The 5,986-nt window shown below is 45.8% G+C and overlaps 1 pseudogene; it reads right to left on the reverse strand.

Annotated features, from left to right (window-relative positions):
- Positions 1–5,680: 5,680 nt before the first annotated feature.
- Positions 5,681–5,785, reverse strand: LOC129715810 (U2 spliceosomal RNA; annotated as a pseudogene).
- Positions 5,786–5,986: the final 201 nt, after the last annotated feature.

Genomic DNA, 5,986 nt, shown 5'->3' on the forward strand with positions numbered 1-5,986 from the left:
AAAGGTATTCTGAGAGGTTGAGGAGCAAGTTCTCAGCTAGTGACTCTTCTTCAGTTTGGAAGGGCATGCAAGAATTACCAGCTACAAGAGGAAAGCCCCCAGCTCTTTGGACAATCGTCAGCTAACCAACGACCTGAATGAGTTTTACTGCAGGTTTGAAAATCACGAACGTAACCCTGGTGCCCCCTCCCCAACAAACACAGCCAGACCCCAGTCTGCAAAGAAAGGACCCTGCACCCTCTCCTTCCCATTCACCACTTCACACCTACTTAGGGCAGTATGAAAAGAGTGAACCCTTTCCCACCCCAACCAACACTTCACAGTCTGACCACAGTCTGCAAAGACTGGGCCCTTCTACACCCACCATAATCCAATCACCACTTCACACCCAATTACCCAATCCCTCCTTGCAGATCAACATCACTTTGTATTTTGTATTGTATTCAAATTTATTGTCATTGTCTCAATTAGAGACAACAAAATGAATTTCCCTTTACAGTCAGTATCATAAAAAATAAATAAATAATAAATGATAAAACATATTAAAAATAAAATAGAATTTAAAAAAAAGCACAAACACAGAAAGTCCACGACACAACATAACACAAATGGAACCAAGGTGGGGAAGGCACCATAGTCCAGCCAGCCTCCCCTCCGATCTTCCCAGATGTTCACCCGTGGTCGGGGCCTTCCGAGCACCCGCAGTCGCCACCCCGGGCGGCCTGATGCTCAGGTCCTCTCGCCGGCTGATGGAACGCCGACGGTGAAAATCCTCCTCAGCGGCCCGGACCTCCCGATCAGCTGCCTACCACCGGAGTCCGCAGCTCCCGAGTCTGCAGGCCGACCACCCTATCTACACGAGATTCCACTTTCAGGGAACTGTGCACAGTTATTCACAGATCCCTCTGTTCACCTACATTCTTCAATTCCCTACCATTTACCATGTACGTCCTATTTTGATTTGTCCTGCCAAGATGTAGCACCTCACACTTATCAGCATTAAACTCCATCTGCCATCTTTCAGCCCACTCTTCCAACTGGCATAAATCTCTCTGTAGACTTTGAAACTCTAATTCATTACCCGCAACCCCACCTATCTTAGTATCATCTGCATACTTACTAATCCAATTTACCACACCATCATCCAGATCATTGATGTACATGACAAACAACAGTGGACCCAACACAGATCCCTGTGGCACCCCACTCGTCACTTGCCTCCAACCCGATAAACAGCCATCCACCATTACCCTCTGGCTTCTCCCATTCAGCCACTGTTGAATCCATCTTGCTATTCCTGCATTTATACCCAACAGTTGAACCTTCTTAACATGGTTGAAGTGGCCTCCAGTGGGTCCTCCACCTCCTCACGGGGCGCAGCGGACAATTGACGCGCCTGTTGAAAGGGGAAGAGATAAAGTTAGTCTTAAAATGTGTGAGCAAAATAACGACTTAACTATGTCATAAGAATTACCTTTGTCCCGCTCTTTCTGCTTATCACTCGCACAATGTGCAAGGCCAGGAATCCCCACTTTTCATTCACCCACTTCTGCCTTGGGGTGAGGTTGCTTCCTGCAGCCCCAGACTTGGTGGCCTTGGTTGTTATCCTCCCAAATATTGTTCTTTGACTCTTCACCCATTAGTAGAGCTGTTCATCTGCATGGGATGGCAAGACACTGTGTTAAAATTACCTCTGAAAGGTGCATTCATTTCTTCCAAAGGAAAAGGGTTTTAGGCACTGCAGGAGGTAAACAATCATCTGATAAAAGACCATTGAGGCATGAGTTAATTGCTGGCTAAAAGCTTCCTATAGATCAGTGATTCCCAACCTGGGGCCATGGCAAATTTCAGGGGGGCACAGAAACAAATTAGGATTTAGGGGGCTACATGTTCAATGAAGGCAGGCGCAGAGTTGCCTCCTAAATTTTAGTTCTAATAAATTTAAATCTATGTAGTTGAAATATTTTTGATGTTTGTGCAATGGAATAAAAGAGAATAGTAAGATTAAACGAGAACTTACCAGTTTGAAGTTTGATCTGTATTTTATGAGGAGTTACGATGAGGGATTACGTGAAGAACCCCGCTTCCACGCATGCGTGTCATTCTTCAAAGCAGCGGTGTGAGGTCACAGGAACCTATAATGATCTAACATAGTAAGATTATCAAAGAGATACCAGTTTTTGATATGATCATAAGAGGGTGGGAGCGGAGGGCACGTAATCCCTCATCGTAACTCCTCATAAAATACAGATCAAACTTCAAACTGGTAAGTTCTCGTTTAATCTTACTATTTTACTTCGCAGTCACGTGAGTGACTTCGTGAAGATTTCAAAGCTCTGTGACCTCATGCCGTGGAACGAGTCCATGCTTCACAACTGCCTTGGGTATTGGGAGAGAGCATCATTAGTAATTTTAAAACACAATTATACAAAGAGTTGTGTGGTATAACGGAAAAATATATAGAATTTTTTAAAATTTGAGAATCATAGCCCTGTAACCTTTCGGGCAAATTATTTTGTTGAACGTAAAATGTTTTCTGAATACAATGATGGCTCCAAAAAATAACTGGTTTATTATAAAACCTGTGGAAAACCCTTTTGAATGACCATCCTGCGATTCTGAGGATTTGGTCTGTGGGTACCTGTACAATTTTTGCTGCGGATGTTGCTGCAGCCCTGGTGGAATGAGAGTTAAAAACATTAGTGTCTATTCCTGCCATCTTTAGGACATATTTGAGCCACCTTGATATAGTTTGAGTCGTGACCTTTTCATGCGGTTTCTTGTAAGAGATAAACAACGCCATTCTCTGACCTCGAATGCTCTTAGTATATTCTATGTATTGTTAGATGTGTCTTGCTATACACAGTCGTTTGTCATATGGGTATACCATAAATTCAAACACTTGACCCGATGAACCTGGTCTGTTTTCTTTTATTAAATCCTGTATGACAAACACCAGTTTCTCGGGTGAGATGATCAGGGAGTCCAGGCTCAGTTTGCTTAATGGCTGGACTCGTTGTGCGGTAAATAACACCATGAGCATAACCATCTTCCTGGTCCGTTGCTGAAGTGACAATGCTGTTATGAGCTACAAGCTCCTCAGCATGTTGAGAAACGACACCCACGTCCCAGATTTCGGAGTACCTGGTTTTCTTACCAGGGGTGCGTTCCCACCGCGTGCCGCTCCGTTCCTTGTGATAGGTAATTGGAGAGTGCACTTGTGGCACTATTGATGGCACTGTAGCTCCATCGATTATCATAATGGAGGCTTGTTAAAATTCCAATACGGCCAGAATGTTCTTGGCCTTTTGGTCGAGGTTGTTGTCCAAGCAGTATATGCCCCATTTCTTGATGTGTCCAAGGTACTGCTTCCGTGTTGACAGTCTTAGTGCAGATGAGATGAGATTCATCGTCCTGTCTGACAGCCCAATGCCGTGTAGTGGGTCTTTTAGACTCTACAAATCAATAAATCCATAGTCTTATGGCATGGATGACTGCCTCCAGTCACTGGATAAATTAATAATTTTTGGCTATGTTCATTAGGGAACATGGTTCTAACACCATCCCCTGTATGACCGAATACCATGATTTAGTAGGCCAGTCGGGTACTCTGAGAATTCCAGATGCCGAGTGTAGTTGAATTTTCCCTAGTACCCCATTGATGGGGCCGAACGGGGGAAATACCTCACCCTATGGCTTTGTTTACATAACAATGCCAAGCTGGTTTTAGAATTTTAGTAAATAATATTGGGGCTGATGATTGCCCCTTGTGTAAGCTTTATATTGCCAAAGTTCCTCTTTTGAGTCAATGCCTGCCATATAGAAAAACCCAGCTGACACCAAGTCTTTATCAGTAATAAGAGTATCCATCTTAAAATGAATATCTTGAACGAATGTGTTTAGGGTTGAAAATCAATGATAATCCTGCAACCCCACTCTATTTTATTTTTAATAAATATGTTTGATACAAATTCTAATGTTCCATGAAAAGTATGCTCAATCACACCTTTTGTGTACAATTTTTGTAGCACCATGTGGGTTTTTAGATTGTTTGGTTTATGTAAGTACAAAATGCCATTCTGCTGTATGTTGTACTGTGGTTATTGGGATGAGTAAATCCTATCAGATAACCCTGAATACTGCTGAGATTATATGAATCTGTAGTGATTGTATACCATACATAACTGTAGTGTTGCAACCTCCCCTCCCCCACCATCGTAGGTCCCTTTTTAACAGAAGAAACCACACCCACCTATCTCCATGGTTACCGGTGGTTGTGTTATTTCCTTGGTTTTTTGAAAAGGAGGTTCTGGTTTGATATCTCTTGTTCGGGGTTGTGTGGGAGGTTGAGGCTTCCGCATCTTCCAGGGTGGCCGCCCTGGCCATACCCTAAAAAAGGATCCTGCGGGTTATATTGATTTCTGGCACTGCCACTGGTATGAGCCACATTTTTTATGGCCTTGCCTGTGGCTGGTATCGTGCTCCAAAATAGGCCCTTGCGCTGGCCTTGATGAGCCCCAGTGTCTTGGCTTCGTCCACACATGGTTCTTTGTTTGCAAATGGTAGCATTTTTGGGGTCCCAGTGCTGGCTGAATGGCAGCCTTCCACATGTAGTTCAGGTCATATTGCATATTACTAAACAGAGCTAGTGCGTCTTGATGGTCTTTGGTTGCCTACGTTTAGTCCAGGGTGCGGGTGTATGCTATGATGCCTTCCGTCAATTCCTTTAAGGTTCTCTGGATCTTGAGGTCCTGGTTCCTGATGTTCATCCCCATATGCTGCCAAATGCATTGGTTTACACTGGGCACCTGTAATGCCTCACCGTTGCCAGGTGGCAGATGTCTGGCCAGTCTCTGTAAATATTTCTTGTTGGCGTTTGTGGCCAGACATATAGTAATACTATTGCCATCCTGGATCCAAGTCTACCCATGTTTGACTTGGTTAAAGTAATCAGCCACCATGTCCAGCAGAGACCCTGCTGTGTGAGGATCATGGGATGCTGTATTACCAGGCTCTGGCCCATCAGGGTCCTGCCTACTCTTTTTTAGAGTTAGAGATCTCTAGTGTCCCGCACGGGGTACCCATGTGGGGCTTAACTGCTGCCCACTTGTCTTTTGTTCTGCGGACCCCTATTGCAGGTCAGCCCAGAACTGACCCACAGTGCTCCCCTCTGATGGGGTAGAAGCATTGTGCAGCCCTCAAAGAGGTACTGCTGTGGGTTTATCACATTGGAGCAAGGCTCCATACACCGCTTCTCCCTGCTCCAGCGCTCTCGGGCGCTGGTTGCCGGCGGTTATGCAAAGTCGGACCCTTCTGAGTCCACTACCTTGTTTGATTTGTGTCTAGCCTTACCGCTCGGCCGCATGGATCTGGCCCGTGCGGGGCCGACATCGGGCACAGCTGATCCCACTACGGTTGATCCAAGTGCCGCTGGCTGCTGCTGGCTGCCCGCTGTTCCACGGTCCTCTTTCTCCAGCTTTGTCCTTCCTTCCGTGGAGTGGATATGACCGGTGTGGAGGACATCTGGCACAGCTGATTCCATCTTTAACCCGGCTCCAATGCTCTCAGCGCTCCTGGCTGCTCCTTTATCTCAGACCCCTGGGACCGACCCCCGTACTGATGGTACTGGTCCCTTGCGGTCGTTGCAGCCGGTCAACCCCACTCTAATGCCCTCAATTCTGGGCACTCCTACTTATATGGTCCTTAGATAAGGGACATATAAGATATTAAAACTGATAATAACAGCTACTATAGTTGATCTTAGTCAAAAGGCCCAAGAAGCGATATCTGTAACTAAAAAACCCGCTGGGACCGACCCCGGTACTCACATTACTGGTCCCTCGCGGTCGGTTGCAGCCAGTCAACTGCACTGCAAAGTCCTTGGCCTCGGCGCTGGCCGTTAGTGCTGCTGCCGAGAAATGAATTTTCCCCTTCGTGCTGGAGCGAAGTTGGGCACAGGTGTTTTCCCTCTCCGGGAATCGATGTG

The sequence above is a fragment of the Leucoraja erinacea genome, unplaced genomic scaffold (assembly GCF_028641065.1).
Source record: "Leucoraja erinacea ecotype New England unplaced genomic scaffold, Leri_hhj_1 Leri_141S, whole genome shotgun sequence".
In the NCBI taxonomy this organism is placed as follows: Eukaryota; Metazoa; Chordata; class Chondrichthyes; order Rajiformes; family Rajidae; genus Leucoraja; species Leucoraja erinaceus.